The sequence below is a fragment of the Callospermophilus lateralis genome, unplaced genomic scaffold (genome assembly GCF_048772815.1).
Source record: "Callospermophilus lateralis isolate mCalLat2 unplaced genomic scaffold, mCalLat2.hap1 Scaffold_161, whole genome shotgun sequence".
NCBI lineage: Eukaryota > Metazoa > Chordata > Mammalia > Rodentia > Sciuridae > Callospermophilus > Callospermophilus lateralis.
Window position 1 is genome coordinate 332436 of NW_027512709.1, and position 20689 is coordinate 353124.

The 20689-nt window shown below is 37.2% G+C and overlaps 1 pseudogene; it reads right to left on the reverse strand.

Annotated features, from left to right (window-relative positions):
• Positions 1-228: 228 nt before the first annotated feature.
• LOC143387535 (A disintegrin and metalloproteinase with thrombospondin motifs 5-like) overlaps positions 229-20689 on the reverse strand; it is a 33894-nt pseudogene continuing 13433 nt past the window's right edge.

The following is a 20689-nucleotide window of genomic DNA, read 5'->3' on the forward strand; positions in this document are numbered from 1 at the left end:
ATTCTTGTAGGTCCAGGGGATGTTCAATAACTAAAAAATTTTCCTATATTCCAAGGTTACCATTGTCACATGAAGCAGTGCATATCTTCTTTTGGTCACAGAGAGCAGATTCTGCCCATAATTCAACTCCTGGTGACAATGACATTGAAGCATGACTTTCTGTGCATTGGGTAGACCTCATGTTCACCACAGTGATGGATCCTACAGTGCCTAAGAGCATACCACAGGCTAACATTTCTTCAGCAGACATTGCTTAATGCAGAAGGCCTCTGAGAGAGAAGACATCCCTTGGCTAACTTCCAGTTTCCATCCTGGCACTGCACCGTCCTGGTGTGCCAGCCCATGTCACAGGTCCTAGAGCAGGCAAGCCAGGGGCCTGTCACCCACTGCAGCTGTGGAAGGTGTGATGCCACTTTATTGCTGCCGTGGCTAGTGACAGAGTTTACTTTTTGAGTAGACTTCTTGGGAACAAAAAAACTATAGCAGACGTCTAAAGTTTTTGTTGGGTCTGTTGCAAGAATCTGCACTATTAGGATCTCCTTTGTGGCTGAGTAGCCCATACCATGCAAGAAATTATCCCTCTGGCTCCAACCACTGTAGTTCATGACTGTTCCATTGATGTCGATGATTGTCTCGGAAGTGGAGATCATGTACTTTCCATTGATTAGGTACTCGCCATTTTTCTTCTTCAGGGCTAAGTAGGCAGTGAATCTAGTCTGGTCTTTGGCTTTGAATTGTCGGACTTTTATGTGGGTTGCCCCTTCAGGGATCCGCACAACATCAGTGTAGCCCTTACTGGAGAGAGGAATTTCCACAGAGGAGGGAGGCAAAGAGAAAAAAATAGGTAAACTCTCAGCAAATGGATGAACAAAAAGAAACTCACTAAACATCTTCCCACGAACTTTCAATATTTTTAAAAGATTAATTTAGATTGACCTTAGAAAGGCATTTTCTAATGACACATTAAAAGTGACCATCTGCAATTGTATTGAGATGTTCAAAATTAGGATGAAGTCAACAACCTACCTTGATTAAAAAATTTATACCAACTTCATTTAAAAATTCATTCAACCATTGCCATCCTTTTCCTACTCTATCATCTTTACAATGTCACTTTACATTCTTTTCTAGATACAATGTGACATATGTAAACACAAGAAAACAGAAAACATTTGCCCTCATTCAATCTCATAGCAAATTTTACTGTTTCTCAAACTTACTTGCATATTGGAATATCCTGAAGATCTTTTAGAAGTTCCAAAGCTTATGCCATAGTCCAGGCCAATTGAATGGCCATCATGTAGGGTGGGGTACCTAGAGCAGCGATCTCAGGGTTCCCAACACTGCTTCAATGTGGACTGGTTCAGGGCACAGATTTAGTTCTTTGCTGGTCTAAGATCAGAACAAAAGCTCTGTTTTCATTTTTACTACAACTATTAAGTTATTTAGTGTTAAGAGATAGGACACTAAATAGAAGTTAAAATTCTAGTGAGTAAAGAAAACTCACTACCAGCATGAAAATAAAAGAAAAAAAATAACACCTTATCAAAACTCCCTGAAATTAGTATTCATGGAGATATTATGACAAACCAAATAAAATGTTACAGTGGGTGACAAATAAGATAGGTCCCTAGGCCATCTGCTTAGGAGAAGGGAAAAAGTCACAGATATCTCTAATACTCATAAACCTGTGCAAATGCTGGGGAAAAATGCTAATTAAGCACCAAGGGACTACACCAGTACTCCCACTACTTACTTTAAATAATTTTCCAGTTATTTAAATAAAAACTCCTGGTGCAGTTAAATAGAAATTCCTTGTGCAGTTTGACTGAGTTGTATGAAATTGAGTTGTCTATTTCTTACTCAAGGTTGGAAGCTATGGGGTCACTACCCAAACATTAAAAATCCAAGTCTTTCCCCTGCTCCAGAATTTCATCTGGATGGAAGGCGAAGCTCATCCTAAGAAAGTGCCCTGTTTATTGGGCATCTGTTCCACAGTAATTGCCAAGTAGGTATCAGAGTTTCTGACAGTGTTGAGAAAGAAGATGCAGGCTGAGGATATTGCTTATTCCAGCTTGATTCATCATTTCAATTTTCAAATATATTATGTATAATCCTTTCTTCCAGACCTTTTTTGTTTTTATAGTGTCTAATACCAATCAATGATATGCAAACCCATGGTGGCTTCAAACAACAGCAGGAAGAATGTTGGGGAATCTCATCTTTCATTCAAAGCTAAGAAAAAGGGATATTTTCAAGTATTTAAACAAGTTCACTCTAATTCACTAGTGGAAGTATTTAGCTTAGAAGTCATGTCTCTTGAATCCCAATTTGAGTTCTTTTCACCATGTCCCTTGCCTAAAATCCTTATGCATATTTTATAACAGTTAACTGAAACTAAGTTCTGGTTATAATGATACTAAACCAGATATAAGAAAAAGAAAAGCTGAATGGTAAGAAAAGTGGCAGGAGAGCTTTTTGTTTTTATCTTGCTCCTCAGAGCCTCTCTCATTTTGCTGAGAATCAGTGAGGTCAGCACCATAACAGGTTTTCAGGCTGAGTTTTACAAGGCACTGGTAAGGCTGAGGATTAGTGCCCTGATTTCATAGGCACTAATTAAAAGATGGGTTCCATTATCTTGTGATTAATATTTCAGTTTCTCTACACCCTGTTGGGTATCATTTAAATTCTGGAGAGCAACCAGGTTCCCTGACTACCATAAATAAATGAGGTTGTTTTCACTTAACTACTATAAAGTCTGACTGGCAGAGCAAGAGAAGTTGGTTTTTTGCAGGGCTATCTGCACAGTACCAAGAGCAGTGCCTGCCTGTAATGAAGGAGTAAATTCATTCACATACTTAGCATGCTGTTACGGAAGTGACATTTTAGGGGGCAGTAATACCCCCCCACTCTTCCCCTAAATAAAATTTATATTTTCTGCAAAGAAACACAGCAAGGTCAGAAGACAGAGTAATGGCGGGATTGGGGGATGGTCTTCCTGCTCATTAGCGTAGCCATTATCTGGGAAGGTGATATTTGACAGAGGCCTACAGAGACCACAGCTTATTAATTGGGGAAAGTGTGCCAGGCAGAGGAAATGGCCCATACATGAAAGTTGTTTGCTTGAAAGGAATCAGGAGCAGAGCGAGAGGACCAGTGTCAATAAGGCATCACCCAGCAGGCCAGGGGACAAAGCATTCTTGGACACTAAGTGACATGGGGCCATCAGAGAGTGTTGACCAAGGAACACCAGGATCTGATTAGGTAATAAAGCAGCTGCTCTTCTCACGGGAGGAAGAAGAGGCTGTGAGGGGCCAGGGCCAGAGTGATCAGTGAGAAGACTGCTGGTCAGCCAGGCAAGACTTGGTGACTGGGAGGGATGGGGATATAGCTCAGTTGGAAGAGTGCTTTCCTGGCATGCATATGCCCTGGGTTCAATCCCCAATATAAAAAAATAAAATAATAAAATAAAAAAAAAGACTTGGTGACTGGGGAGGAAGTCATGGTAAAGGGCAACACATCTGGATAAATGGTGGAAAGCAAGCCAAAAGGATTCACTGGTAGATCAATATGGGGTGTGAGAGAAAATGAGAAGTGAAAGCCAATTTGAAAGTGTAGGCTTAAGTAATTGAATTACCATTTACTGAGCTGAGGGAGGAGTGGTCATGTTTGTGAACAGGTGTGAACTTGAAGTATTTTAATTTGTATTGCCTCATTTAATCCTCACCTATGCTTTCATTAATTGCAAGATAATTGCTCTTATTTCCATTCTACTTTTGAGAAATATCATGACAAAAAATTTAAATGACCTTTCAAAGATTACATGACTAGTGAATTGTTTTTTTGAACTAGAGCTTAATTGCAAATATTTTAGCTCCAAGATTAATGTTACTCCTAAGCAATTTGTTTGGGACATTCAAACAGATTATTTGTATCACATAATGTAGTCTTGGTCAAACCAGTTTGCAAGTGGTTGTACTGCACATCATCTGTCTTTATCAGGGATTTCTTCATCTTTTCATGTGACATCTAATGTGAAGATATTAGTTGTCAATATAAAGAAGTTAAAATGTTATATTTAGCATTTTAAATCTTTTTAAAATTTTAATTTCTTTCTTTCTTTCTTTTTTTTAGTTGTAGGTGGACATATTATCTTTATTTATTTTTATGTAGTGCTGAGGATCTAACTCAGTGCCTCACACAGTCGAGGCAGGCACTCTACCACTGAGCTACAGCCCTAGCCCTATATTTAGCATTTTAAAAGTGAGTTTAAACTTTATGTAGAAGAATACATAGAATATATATCTATGATAAATATTATTAAAATTAACTTTATTCCCCATACAGTTTATAAATCTTTCTTTCCTCCTTCCCTTACCTCCCTTCTTTCCTTCCTCATTGCATTCCTGCCTTCTTTTATTATTATTTTTTAAATTACAAAATGGCCTGAACTTAAGTTATAGCCACTGATCAGCTCAACACCCATTAGCCACGTAGAAGTCTGTACGTCTTTCATAGTGCCAGTCTCCTCATTTGTTAAACAAATGGCTAAATTCGTCATCTATAACATGTCTTTGAGATGTATAAAAATGCAGGATATAATTGGAGGTGCAGGATTTATCAACACAGATGGCTCAACACAGTTGGGTAATTAATTATTATTTCATTATCAAGTAAGATTGGTGGTACATATTTTAACCCAGAATAAATTTTTAGCCACACATTTTTTTTATCTTTTCAAAGATAATTTCCAGTGTTTACATTGACATGATGCTTAATCTTTTAATTAAACTCTTATAGTTAGTTTGGTTTGTGCTTCACTCTCTAAAGATAACACAGCACCTACATCAAGAATATAGGTCCACTCAGCTAATACCACTCAGCAAAAAGTGGTTTTGCAAAGAAGAAAAATAATCCTGCATTCCATTAGAGTTAGCCATCCTATCTGTTAGCATAACATTTGATGCCGGAAATAGGTAATTTATACACTTACATATTTAAAGTGCAATTAAAGATGCAGAAGGCATTGTTTTACGAATTTTCTTTAGAATAGATATAAATCAGAATATTCATTATAAACCAGGATTGGTACCCACACCACTTCCATTAACTTAGTTTGCAAGAAGAAATGCTTTCTCAACAAAAACTCAGGCTAGTAAAAACTGCTTTGTTGAAAAAAAAATTAGTTAAAATAGAAACCAGGCATCCTTTCATCAACTATGTTTTAGGGTAACAGATCTGCACAATATCATGGTAGCTGGATGCTGTCCTCTTGACCCCTACAGCTGTGGCCATCCATCTTTTTCCCAGAGGCACGGGGAGTTTCTCCTGAGTTATCAGGGCTTTATTCATCTCCTCTCCTTCCCTTCTCACATTCGTAATGTGTTCCTACAGCCATGTCAGACTTCCCCTAAAAACAGCTTATGAGGTAATGTGAGTCCCCTGTATCAATTTTGCAAGTGTCTAAAGCTTTGTTCAATTCACGTAAGGGAAAGCAGTCTATCGTATTACCTTTTCTTATTGAAGGTCCCAATATCCTTTGTACAACTGGAGTTGTCTCCTCCGCACACGCCGCACTTGTCATACTGCAGTTTTGAGCCAATGATGCAGCCTGTGCGCACACACTTCCCGCGCACGCAGACGGAATTGCTGTAAGGCCTGCACTCAGTCCCGTCGGTCACCTGAAATGGCAGACACAGCAAGAGTGGGAACATGGGTGCATTGCTATTTGATTCCTTTGGTAAACTAGCAAGTTCTCGTTTACGTTTGATTGGAATAAGTCATATATTGAAAAATAAACCAGCAATCAAAAATCAACCAACCACTTAGTTTTCAGGGATTTATGACTGAAATATCCATGCTATATTAGCAGTAAGAAGATCTGACACCTTTTCTCAACTTAATGTGCTGGGCCATCCTAGGTACTTATCTCTATTTTGGTATGAATAACATGTTCCCACAGAATTATCTGGTTTTTATATCGATTGAAACTTTTTTTTTTCATCTATTGTGTGGAACTATCATGCCTGTAGAGAACTGAATATGAGCAGCCTTAAGGGCACAGAGATTCTTCTTTATTGCATAACTGTTTTTAGGGTAGCACATTTGAAAATCTAAACTTATTCAAACCCATGTGACTGGTTGAAAAGCATTCCCCATTGTGCATTGAAGTAAAGATAAATACATTAATGTGGAAAATAAAATATGAGGAAGTCACAAAAATACTACTGAAAGAGAATGAATATATTTTGAATAAATGAGTTAGTATAAACTGTCATTAAAAAGCTAGTTAAAAAACCATATGCATATAAACTGTGGCTTATGTATGCGAGTATATATAATACCAGAAACATACATACATGCTCATATATAAACTTGCATTTATTGTTTGTGTATAGACAAAACTCTTTTCATATATATATCTGAATATGAGTGAAGGTGTGCATGTATGTAAATTGAAGTAGAATAGACTTCTATAGATCAATGGTTCTCTATATAGTGCTATTTCAAGGTTATGTTTTTGTTTTTATTTCTCTGTGCTAATTATTTATTGGTACTTGGGTTTGAATGGAGGGGTGCTTTACTACTGAGCAACATTCCCAGCCCTTTTTATTTTTTATTTTGAGACAGGGTCTTGCTAAATTGCTTACGGACTTGTTAAATTGCTGAGGCTGGTCTCAAACTTGGAATCCTCCTGTCTCGGCCTGCCAACTAACTGGGATTACAGGTGTGTGCCACCCCACCTGACTCTATATTATTTTTTAAATGAAATGTATTATTTCATACTAAATGAAATATATTTTTCAAAAAAGCCACATAAATTGAACATTAGCTTAGTTTTCAATAATGTACATTTCTGAAGGCCATGAAGTATTAAATGTAGCACCTGTTTGCAAAATAGATAAACAATATTTAATAGTTGCTGCATAATAGTGAAAAAGAAAGAAAACCCTGAAGTATATTTCCTAAGCAGATATGTTCATCTTTGAAAAATAAGAGATGACCACAAACTTAACTTATACATAACTTGAAGGACACTTGATTCACATTAAAGATCCAAGACTTAGTCAAAAGCCTGGGTCAGAGACAATGATGTTGATGCCTATCTTCCTGACTCAGCAGAAAAATTCTTAAGTAAATTACAGAAAAATAGAAAAGTTGTTTGCTTTATATTATCCTTTGCAAATGTGCCTAAGAAATACTAGTTGTTTTCATGACTATTTTGAAGTTAAGGTCACACTTTGTTTGCCCTGACAGTGATTTATAATTTTCAAAAATAGCTTTTAAAACATTTACTTATTCTGTTGAAAAATAATTTTTATTCATTGTATAAAGTTTGAAAATATAAAAATTATAGAGGTGAAAATAAAAATCTCCAAAATTCAAACCACCCCCAAAATAATGACTATTTACATTTGGCACCTGCAGCCTTCATTCTACCAAATAATTTGCACTAAGCACACCTCCTGCATCTACACAGCCAGTGTGTAGTTAGTTACCTTTGGAGAAAAGACTACGTAGTAGCCAGTGCCCTTGGCTCTGCAGGTCAGTTTGCACACGTCTGCTGGAAGGACGCCTGCATATTTGGGAACCCATTCTACGAATGTTTTGACTCCTTTTGCATCAGACTGATAGCCTTTTTTGGCCTCACATTGCTCATGACGAAAAGATTTACCTAGGAAACAAAACATGTTACTTTAACACTTGACCTGTTCTGAGCCTTACATATAATCTTGTGCATTTGAATAATTAATTTTAAGGAGATGATGCTAACTTTATCACAGAGCTTCTTTATGCATCCACGCTGAAAGATTTTATATCATTGTCTTCCACTTCTGTCTGCAGGATCATTATCTTCCAGTTCCCTGAATACACCAATTTGTTTATAAAAATAATTTAAAATCACTCACATATTTGTTATTGATTTGCATACTAGTGGAACTGTGCAGCCTAATATAAATGTTATTTCCCTAGCTTCTCCTATTTATTTCTGTTAGAGTTCAAACACTTGTGGCACAGGGTAGTTACTGACGCAGAGTAACATACCATTGGGTGGGCAGGGCATCACACTGCAGGAGCGGTAGATGTCTCTCTTCCCTGTGCAGTAGTGGCCACTGTTTCTGGGCACAGGATTATTGCAGTGGCGATAGGCAAACTGTACTCCTCCCCCACATGAGCGAGACAACTGGCCCCAGGGTCCCCAGGACCCCCAGTTGCCATGGCTTGATGTCTGAAATAAAAAAGAGAAGCTTTTCTTTCTTTTCTTTTCTTCTCTTTCTTTTTTTTTTAACTCAGAAGGAAAACATTCAAAAGGTACCTTTAGAAATCACTTGCATATAATGAGACAGTGGAAACCTCATGACAGTTACATTTTCATCAGATTGAACATGATCGTGCTCTGGAATTGCAACACATTTCCAATTCCAAGCAATTCATCTTTCCCAGCCTTTACGGCCAGTGCCAGAGGATCTAATGCATCCTACTAAATACTAAGATACCACAAAGAACGTCTTCTGTTTTCTATGAGACATTTTAAATTATGCTTTCTGATATTGTACAACTCTGTTGGTAACCACTGGACCATGTTCTCTTTCTGTACACGCTGATCTCAGGTCTTTGATAAAGTGCACAATGTTGATAGCTTTGCAGGAGGCCCGGCATTGTTCAATTGTGATTGCAAGTCCCTGTCTTTCTCCGTCTTTAGCCCTGAAGCTCTAGGGTCCTTCTGATGATATCATGTATTCTGTCTGTGACAGACTCTGATCCATACATAAATGTATTTCAATGGCTTGGATGATCCCTAATTAGTTGTGACAGAAACTGAAGGACACCTGCACCCTACATGCATGTACCCCATAGGGAAGGAAGAGCTCTGTACTGACAACCTAGGTCTAGTCCCCTGGAAACATTGTGGGATGAAGCTGAAAGATTCAGAAAGGAAACATATTTCCCACAATTTTGTCCAGGGAATGTGTGCAGAACTACCTCTGGCTGCCTGTGTTGGGGTATCTGACAGCATTAAAGACTAGGAACCCATTCTACAAATGTTTTCTATGTGACAGCCTGTAGAAACACAGGTGATAAATACAAAGCAGCATTCTTCTGGGACGTGGCAAAATCTTCCAAGTGAGAGAGAATACTCAGCATGATCTGGCCTTGAAGATTAAGGAGGCAATTTGTGACCTGAAGCTGGGACTGTGCATTTAGTGCAAACCTATTTCCCCAGAGCAGCCAGAGGTTACTGCAATCCCTAAAGTTAGATGAACTTGCTATCAACGGAAGCAAAATGACCGTTTGGAGCTTGCCAAATACGTATAAGGACCATGGCATTGACTCTGCTACTATTTACTTACTAAATTTAAATAAATGTATCTGGAATCTTAGCAAGAGGAGTTTAAAAGTGAGCTTCCAAAAGATGAGTTCTGGGGCCCTACTTGGGGTCTCAATTAGACAGATTCTTGGTCATTTATTTACATGTGAAAGGCTATAATTCCTAAAGAAATACCTAATGTCAGATATTCTCCAGTGTTTGATTACTGACACAAAAAATTGAAACTTATATAGATCAGAAAGGAAGAATCTTTTAACTAAGAAGCCCTCCATGACAGTACCCACACACATCCCATGCGAGGTCTCAGGGATTTGGGTGGCCATTTACTGAGTAGTATTTTTTCTTGGTTTTGTCCACACACTTGCCCTGCAGGCAGATTCTCCCCTTCCCACAAGGTGTCCCTTCCACAGCCGGCAGCTTCTTGGTCAGACACACCATCTGGCCCTGGCGCACCACGGCACACCACAGGCGGGCACAGACGTCCATGCCAGGACACACTGAGTACTCGGGGCCGAATGTCAGGTTGCACTGCTGGGTGGCATCGTAGGTCTGTCCTGGGAGTTCCTCAGAGCCCTGGATTTGCTTGCGTGGTATGTCTAGCAAACAGTTACCTAAAAGAACAACGGAAATTGACCTCCGTAATAAGTTTAGGTTTCACATCGCTAAAAGGGGAGATCTAACAATTAAAGGCTCCAGATAAGGCCGAAGCACTGTGCACCCACAATCTCCATGGAAAAGGGACTCTGCAAGCGGCAAGGGTGGGACTCAGCAGTGCCCTCTATCACCCTTCGTGGGTGATGCTTGTAACGGAATGCCTGTAATGTAGGTGTGGCTGGCAGCATATAAGTACACAAAATTATTTGAAATAGTTTGAAAATATCCATTATGCTGAAACACCAAAACAAGAGAAAATTAGGAGGGACCTTGAGGAAATCTGATAGCATACTTAATAGCAACAATAAATCCTCTTCAACTTGGAGAAACAGAATTCACCCTTGGCATTCTATTTACATCCCATATCTACTTCTCACTTACCTTATCCCTATGTGTTTATTCCATGTCTCCTTTCCACTAGTTCCATAAGAGTCAAGTTCATACCTCTTTGATTATAGCACTCACTGAACAAGCATTTGTTTAGTATCTAGAATGTTCTAGAAAGCATACTTAGTATCAAGAATATGAAAAAAAAAATGACCCACATCTACCCCTTAAGTTCTCCCAATAAAATGAAAGAGATAGACTAAAAAAGTAGTGTTCCTTTCACACTGATGAAATTTGAGTGAAATTCTTTCAAGATTCATAGACTAAAGGAGTGATGAGAGAAGAAAAGAAACAACTTTTGACAATTTAGGACTAGGCCAGCCTTCTGACTCTTCTTTTTCTTTCCTTGGTATCTATTCTTTTGAGAACAGGTATCTGTTGGGTGTTTGGAGTATATCTGTCAAAACCAAATTAGTGTCTTACTGGCCACAGGCAAACAGGGGTGAGATGAGAGGTCTACAAAAGGTGGGACACAGATGAAGCAGATCCACAGGTGACACAGGGATTTCTCCCCTGAAAATGCTTCCCTGAGAATCCCTGCCAAGTGAGCTTTACTCTATTTATCTTCTTTTGTCATATATGCATGCATATTGCCCATCTATTTCTATATTTTTTGTTTACTTAATTTTAGATTTATACACTGATGATAAAGCTAATAAAAACAATAACAAACATTTGTTCCACACATTATCTACATGTAATAACTTATTTAATCCTCACAAGAACCGTATGAGGCAGTTTCATTTATTTTGCTCACTTTATAGACAAGAGAACTGAGGCATATCATAAGAGGCAGATAATTTACCACATGCCACAAAGCTTAAATTAAGGTCTTATGCCTAGAATCTGCCCTCCTCATTGCATGCCACTTCGTCTTCTGCAAGCATGGGGAGGGCTGTCTAATGTTGCTGCTGAAGGGCAGCTAGGCTAATGGGACAAACACCTGGTCTACCCTCTAAGGCTGGTGAAACACTAACAAGGTGAGTGCTGTTGGCCAAGGCAGTTAACTTCTCCATAATTCACTATAAAGAAATGTGTCTCTCCTCACTTTAACAGTCTAAAGGTAAAATTGACAAACGAAGATACAAAGGTAGACCAGAAAAATAGGAAACGAAGATAGACAGTTCTCTGTTCAACGTATCTGCCAACCTTTTAGATGTATTATTCTTTTGATTCAACAAATTCAAATCCTTATTTTTTATTGAGAATAACCCCTCTTAAGTGTTCTGCAAATGTTTTTACAGTGACAGTCAGGTTTCTTCAAAGTGAATACCTTAGAATTTGTCCATCTGTGATGGAGGCATTATATGAAAATGAATAAAGAGCGAAGTTCCCATTTAACTTCTGAGCCAGGGGGTTTGAAGAGGTAAAGCTTCTGAAGGGAACCCAGAAAAAGCATTAAAAGTAAGAGGCCTGCCAAAGAGAATGTGTGGGAAAAACATCAAGCTGAAAGGAAAACATCCACATCAAGTCAATAGGAAAGAATGACAGGAAAACCTCACTAAGCTCTGTTTACAGGGCCAAGATGAGGCACTTCAGAACTCTGTGGAGAGCGTTATCTTCATTGCTAGATGGAAAAAGCATGCTGTGTAAACCAGAATGGCTTACCAGACTGCTGATGTTAGAAGACTGTCAATAAATCTGAATCAGCAAGAATGCTTTCCAATTCCTGAAAAGTGCTGTCTTAAGAAACTTTAAAAAAATTTTACTCAAAATCACAGATCTTCAGACTGGGTAACTAAATATTATCTGGGAAGTCTTTACCAGGTGTGAATGCATATGGCATGGGTCTACTTTACTTATCTGGAGGCAAAATGAGTCGCAAACTCACTATGGTTGCAAAGTCACTGACAGTGACTCTATCTCATCAGCTTACGATGAGTGAAGAGACGGATAGAGGGAAAACTATTTGAAATCAGCCAACAACAAGGAGACTTCAAGATGTGGGTTCTCTTCATGACAGAAATTATAAAATTTGAAAACCAAGAACATATTTGCTTTGCTATTAAGAAATAGGTATATCAGTTCTTTTTTTTTTTTTTTCCTTAGAGGTTGTGTGGAGATAACCTTTAAAAATAAAATGATTTCTTTTTATCAAGTGATCGACATAACTAACTTATTACCATCATGTTCTCAGTCTTAGAATATGTTTCTGTACTATTTCTGCATACTCTGAGTCATACAGTCTATAGATGTCCTTTTTAAAAGTTGATGTGTGTCCTTCTGCAATAAAATAGTATGGACATCTCTACTAAACGGCAGACCCACTCCAGGGAACAAAAAATGTTTTTGGAAAACCAGATCTCTGAATCCTTTTCCAATTTTACAGCTTATCTGTTTATATAATTTAGCATAAGAGCTCAACATTCAGTTTTTAAGGTGGTATTAGTAAAATTCAAAGTCACTATGGTTGTACCTTGATAGACAGAGAAAGATTGTGGTTGTTTCCATCTGGCCACTGAGGTCCACCAATGGGGTGGAAGATAGTCCTTTCCTCCAGGTGATCTCTGGTTTTACATACCTAACTTCTAGCACTATTCATCTTTCATATAAATGTTGCATGGAAATTATCAGATGAACGTTGCTGTTCTTTATATTTTCATTTTCCTTCTGTAATTCTAGCACTTCAGTTATTTCCATCTTTCCATCCTTTCAATACTCAGGCATAAAATTCAGAATTGACCCCCAAATAGCCATGGCATAGAAGAAATCATTGTCCCCACTGAAGCATCCAAAGAGGCCCAACAGGACTTCATATGCTGTCTCGTTGCTTCCTACTTCATCTCTCTGCCTTTGTGCTTCTTCTTTTGGGTCTTAACTGAAATGTCTGACATTAAAAGAGAAATGGGTGCATTTGCCTGCTATTCGATGAGTCATTTGGGAGATAGAGGCAGATAATAGAACAAGGGCATTGAGAAAAGAACAAAGGGCACTGACCTAAAGTAACTCTAAAGTCTGTTTGAGAAACTGTTAGAGGCATAAGGTGCACACCCAGCAGATGAAATGGCAAGGAAATAAGATTGAAAACTCCCCATCCTAAAGGGGAAAGCAAAGCTTTTGAAAAATATAGGTCACCATTGCCTTAGATGTCTTATTTGCATTTCCTTTAAAAGAACATTTATTGTGAAAATCAAGATACAACCATAGTGACTTTGAATTTTACTAATACCACCTTAAAAACTGAATGTTGAGCTCTTATGCTAAATTATATAATCAGATAAGCTGTAAAATTGGCAAAGGATTCAGAGATCTGGTTTTCCAAAACCATTTTTTGTAACTAAAGTTCAATGTTCAGTGAGGGACTGTAAACTTTGCTTTTGAAATAAGCTACATGTTAATATTTTAAGTATGTCTGCAGATTCTTCTTAGCAGCCTGTGTTGTGGGTGATCTTGAACTGTCCCTACCTGGATGGTGGCCTTTCGCATCATCCGGCACTGTGGACTCAGGGATACAGCAAACACAGCTATCTTTTTTGGCCTCAAGGTTATTAAGTATTGGAGAGAGGAAATTCAATAACCTGCTTTCACTGCACAATTTCTCTGGCAGTGCTTACCTTTATTTTAGAAGAGCACACTCCCAGCCAGCTTGCCTAGAACTAATGGGTATAAACACTCAGGACTTCTGCAAGTCTCTTGGCCAGGCATAGAGGAGTCCCAGGGGACATGGCTACTCCTTTCTGAATGACAAATCTCAGACACAGCTACTTTTGAGTGTGCACATTGGCTTCTCAACCATAAATTAATTGCTGCATATTTCTTGTTGGATCTAAATCAGGAAACACTCAGTGCTAATGAATTTAAGTTTGGCAGTGGTTGAGTGCTACAAATGTCCAGCCACTTATAGCTAATAATTTTAAAATAAATCAAGTCTTCAAATTTAGTTTCTTATGTCTCCAGCTCTTTTGGAGGTGGGAAGGGAAGGATAAGATATTATATAGGATGGATGTTCCAGATAAAGTAATCTTTAGATACTAAGATACCATCAAAAATTATGTACATTTTGGGTCTGGAGATGTGGCTCAGTGATAAAGTTTTAACCTCACATATATGAGGTCCTTGGTTCAATCCTCAGCAACACACATATAAACACACACAGACACAATTACACACATTTTGTATAACTGAGAATACTTATTTAAAAAAATAACAATTGCTTTTCAGTCTTTATACTAGTTTTACCATTTAGCCTTCCTCAATAACTGAAAAATCATTCTTTTTCTGAATTTATTGCATCATGCCAAAATATAGAGGTAACTTTAGGGATAATACTAATGTGATAGCACTTTTGACCATTTGTAAAATGGGATCAGACCACTGGACATTTTATGGTTTGGGGCTATATTTCACTGTTTTTGTTTCATCTTTATTGTTAAACAATGCCACTTCTTGCCCTCAGTTTACCTATCTGAAGTCTTCCCCATCCCCTACAACTATTTTATTGCTTAACATTGTTAATGTCCTAGAAAATTAGAGCAGAAAAATAGTAAAAGTGTAAAATATTAATAACAGGCATCTGACTGGAAGCCTGCATAGCCCTCTAGGAGTAAAGTGAAAGGTTTTGTGACAAGGATCCTAAAATCTTTTGATCCCTAGACAAAATATATGTTCATTTTTCTTCCTTTCTTGAGCTTCAACATTCTCCTTGGTTTGCTCCTAGGTTCCTTAGTTCAAATGTCAGTACCTCAATCATCTAGAAATTGAGTTTCCTAATTCCTGTGGCTGGTTTTGCACTTCAAATGATTAAAGTCAGTTTGGAGGGTCCCAATTAAAAAGTTAATTAAGCTAATTTGAATTCACAATTAAATAACAGTACTATAGTGTATGTGCTTCAATTCTGTGTATGCTATTTTTAGAAGAAATGAGACATAATTTAGCTTTGCCACTCTTCCACACTACTCTCTTTTATATTTCATTGTTCTGAAATTACTTTAATCATTATATGTGATTCATAAAATAGAATTCTTTGTTTTGGCTAGAATAAAACACTGCCTAACCAAACCAATGTATTCAAAAATAAGAGAATCTAAATTTGATGAAAAAAGTCAATACATAAACTGAGAATTTTCTGTTCAAAGAATTCTAATAACTAAATATGTTTATTTAATATACATCTGGAAAATTCAGAAATATTAATCAGTACAATTGAAAAAGATCTATGTCTACTAAAATTATGTTCTTGTTTTCTATCATGATTCTTTTTGAACAGAAACAGAGATTTAAAAAATGTAAATTTGTTTTACAACTGTTAAAATTCAGAGTATAAACTTCTTTAAATACAGAAATAATGTTAAAAGTTGAAGACAGTGCTGAAAGCCTATTTACTGCACAAAAAATAAGATCATGATTTTCAGAAAATGAAATACACAAATCATTCCAAAATTATGGCATTAAGGAACAAAATTCTGCACAGCATTGTAATTAGTTGACCTAATACTTGTTCAGGAAAAAAAAATTGGTCCCATTTTAGCCATAAGTATTTGCTGCCTTAGCAACTAAATCCATTCAATTAATGAGTCAAGGTTTAGCTCAATCTTTTGGAATGTACAAAGTGTGATTTTGAAATTAGATATTAATGTTATTTCATTCTCAGGAAAAAAATAAAACAGCAAAAGTAATATTAGGGGTGAAGTGTTAAGGTTCCACTGAAGACAGACTTTATCAGATATTGACTTGATATATGTAGATAAAAGAATTAGGTAAATATTTATTTTAGGACTTTATCATCATCTAACCAGCATTGTTAATGAATAAAACATAAATGCTCATTTTATTATTAGTCTAAAGGAAAAGCCTAATATATTGCTTTCTAGTCTATTCTGAAGTTTTTAAGTTATCAGGCTGACCTTTCACTAACAAACAACATTTATTTTGTATTGAGAGGAATATTACACCAAGCTGGACTCAGGTTAGTTTTAGGGATAGATAATGTAAACAGCAGCAAGTAGCAAAAGGCTTTAGAGTTCATCAATGATGTAACAAGAAGGAATAAATGAGCAAATTCTGGCTACATGATATCAAAGAACTGTGTGGCTGAAGTTCTTTCTGTCTGAAATGAATTTTATTATCCTCATTTTGACACTGTGTGGCCAAAGTTCAAGATGCCTAACACTCTTAAGAAATTACAAATATAATAAGTTATAAACTTTGTGGATTTGGGAAAGGCCATCATCACAGATGCTGAAAAATACGCCATAAGGTAACTTAATGAAAAATTATTATGGTATTTGATTTAAGCACCAATTTAGAAAAAGATGAATTTTAAAAGAGCAAAAATGAAGAATATGTTCTTTTTAGTAGATGATGTGAAATGAATTATATGATATCTGAAGATCTCTCCTCAATGCTCATGTGTCCACCCTCCTAATTTCCTATTATTTTTAAGTAATAAAGGATGTGAGAAAATTTGCAACAGCTTGTTTCAGAGATTACTTCGGGGCTAGGATTTATTATTTCTAAAAATTATAACTTCCTCTCTTTCTATAAAATTTACAGCTCTAATCCTAGTCTTAAAGATTTAATAAAGTGTACTATGTTCTTGAACTGTCTCTAAAGGATAAAGTCAAAGACTTTCTTTGAAGTTCTTAAAGTGCTTTTCCATCGTTTAGATTTCTTTTCTGTTTCTGTTTTGCAGTTTTTATTCTGCTTTCAGGGGAATCTGCTGTCAGAATGAAATCAAATTCTTCCAGTCAATGAAAATCTAGAGCGAAAGCTTCCTTTGTGGGTTTTATGTTGCCATGAAGAGAATCCAGTAGAACTGTCACCTACACCTAAACCACACCCCTGTAATAGGCATGTAACAAATAATTCTGAGAGTTGTATTAATAGCAGGCAAACCAAGATGTCTGCCAAAGTTCTCACAGGAAGCCAGTGGTGAGAGAGGGAATAAAAGCCAGGCTTTCAGGGCACCCACTAGGCATTCTGTGTGGTCTCCCACACGGTTTCTCTTTTGAACTTTACAATTCAAAAGCAAAAATACCATAGCTATAAAGCCACCAGGGATGCTGGCATTACACACCAACAGACAATCAATTTCCTTGCTCCTATTTTGACACTGTCTAAACAACCAAAATGAACATTATGGGAAAGCAATAAAGTAAAGTGCCTAAGAATCCCAGCTTTCTTCCATTGAGCCTCTGTTGTCCTGAAGGATACATACCATGGCCGTCATCCAGGAATTCTGTGATGGTGGCTGAGGTACATTTGGACCAGGGCTTGGATGCATCAATGCTGGTTAGGATGGAAGACATTAAGCGTTTATCTTCTGTGGAACCAAAGTTCTCTTCACAGAATTTGGAATCATCATGGGAGAGGCCAAGTAGATGTCCTAAGGGAGAGAACAGAGAAGGCACAAATGTGGGAGCGAATAAAGGAAGTGCCAATGACGAGTGGTTTTGCATTTCTATTTTTTCCTGACAATTATGCTGACACTTGATTTTTTTGTTCCCCAATTGTAAATGAGTTCATTTTAATTTCTTTCTCACCCAAAGACTGCATTCTAGAGAAATAAAAGCTGCGTATAGTTAGTGGAGCCATTAGTTGGGGTGAACATTTGGAAGAACACTGAAAAATTTGAGAATGGATAGTCCCATAATTCATCTGGCTCACATATGCTCAAAGACACATAGAAACAAAGCCTTATTTAGAATCTAGAATTTGCGAGGCAACTGTGGGATTATGTCATAACCCTCACCACATATTATTTTGATTGTCTAATTTTCTGCCTTCTCTGATCAACCCTAAGCCCCATGAGATCAAAGTGCATCTGTCCCCAAATCTCTGTTGAAACCTTTGCATTTAACTTAATGCCATGCAAGTTGCAAACACTTGAGAGAGGGTTCTTGAATGTCAGAGATTTATTTTCTTGGTCAAGTACTTAAGTATTTATGTGAGATGTACTAGAGAGGCAAAGACAGAGAGGGAAAATGAGTAGCTTTTAGGTTCCATGCAAATGTAAGCTTACTTCATGTCTTCATTTCTTTTTGTTATTTAGGGAGCTGTGACTGATTACTAGTCTCACAAATAAATAGCTTATTTTGAAAGTATATTCATCTCCATAAAGAAATGTTGGAAAGATCAAGATGCCCTTGATGGAGTGTTCGAGACTGCAAAGCAAAGAGATACTGGGATGTGATTGATCAGCCAGGTGGTACTTGTTCTTAAATCTCCCAACCAGGCTCTCTGTATCCCAGCCCACACTATTGCCATTCTGTTAGTCAGATACCATTACACACAGTACATCACCACATTCCTATAATCTGAGTAAATTGCTTTTTATTACATAATACCAATTTTCAAGCAGTTTAAGGATAAATTGACATTCCCCAATATATCTAAAAGGCTACTTTAAAAAAACTCAGGTAAGCAGTTCGAGCAGTTTGCAGAAACTCTAAAAAGTAGACAACAAATTACCCTATCAGTGTTTTTAGCAAAGCTTTGTAGAATCATATAAAATCCACTGAAAAGCATGCAGAATATAATAGAGCAAATTGATTCCTTCATTTTCCTTTGGTTCCTGAGTGCCAAGTACAGAAACTTGGGCCATTCTATCAGGAGTCCAGCATACACAGTCAAACTCAACAGAGAGGAAATCTTTCATGTTGCATTCCGACTACTTTTGGCCAACTTGTTAAATCACTGACACCTCATAATAAAATTGTTCACTGAGCAGCTGACTGCTGTTGTGGCTGAAATTAAGTGACTAGGGCTCGGTGACCTTCCAAGTCACCACATATTTATGCTATTTATTTGGTAATTGACTTCAACAGTATTTATGAGGCTAGCAAGTTCTCTCTGGAAAACCCTCCCACTGTTATGCTCAGTTTGTTTGGACAGAAGCATGAATGTGCATCAGACATTATAAAGTATGTCCTGGATAACGTGCAAAGGCAGATTAGGAGGGACCTTCTAATTTTTGAGTAGTGTGTTAAGATTTTTAGGATCACGGACCACGGAAAAACAGAATCTTCCTTAAAATTACTGGAAGTCATTTTGTCAAACAAACAGTCACTGAGAATCCATTGCACAGATCCTGAACTTTTTCAAGGTAGAAGCCTTATCAGCTTGCACTGTGGGAGTTGTGTGGAAAAATTTTATATTTAAGTTTTTGATCTGGTACATAAGAGAAAAAAGGAAAAGTGGCCCAAAGTAACCTCTGTAATACGATATATATTTGAATCCAGATTTTCTATTTTGAAAAATGTGATTATTGCATTCTATTTCATAAGATATTCATATGCATTAAATGCAGTAACAGCCTTTTCCTTCAAATTGATATAAATAGCACTTTCCATATGCAGTTTTATTACTGTATCAAGGGATTTTCACTTCATTTGGAGGCTAGATTTTAGATTTCTGATTTAAAATACAGGCTGTATGGCCAACATCAAATTCACTTTGAGGGGCTGGGAAAGTACCTTGTTTTTTTCTTTCATATAGAGGGGCAAGGCATATAAATGTAAAACATTTTAACTATTTCAGCAAGGCATCTTACTTTTAAGATGGCATAATTTAATGGATCATTTGACATGCTATGTGGCATCATATTGTGATATTTTCTTTTTGCTACCCAAATTTACTAGTTAATCCATGGAATCTTTTTATTTATTAATTTTTAATGCATCATAGTTATACATAAGAATGGAGTTCATTCTGTCATATTCATGAATGCATATAACATAGTTTTCTCCATTTCAATTCCCAGTAACTCAATTGCCACTGAAGTTACATCTAAGAAATTGTACCACAGAAGATTGCCATGCTGATCATGAACAAATCTTAGCTCCACCTCCTCTAAAGCTGAAAAGAGATGTGAATTTTCTAAGATCCCCAGAGTCAGGCAGAAATGGATTGGACAGCCTGGGGGTTAATTGAAAGAGCAAATGAGCCTTCTGCTCTCCATGGGGTAAGCCCATGAGCTGGCTGGGAGAAGCAGACTCTCTCTAGAGCAGGGAGAGTTACAGGCAATGGGAAGAACATGTGAGCACCCCTGAAACAGGCAGTGAGTTCCAGAGTGGCTGGAAAAAGGTCACAGTGAGAGACCATGTGACTTCCCCTCAGGAGCTGGATGGAAATTGAAAAGGAAGATCAATGTGAGGAATGCTTGGATGCTCTTCAGGAAAGATGTGACACACATACTAAAGGATGTGAACAGCAAAAGGAGTAGAATTTTAAAAATATGAGTGCTCAATCAGTTTTGCTAAGATGTCTAATGTCAGTCTTAAATTTTCCAATATCCTTGAACCCTGAAATGACAAGGTCATATATCAGCATGAAGATACTTTAAAAGGAAGCTTACATGAGAGCTCACACTATGACCCT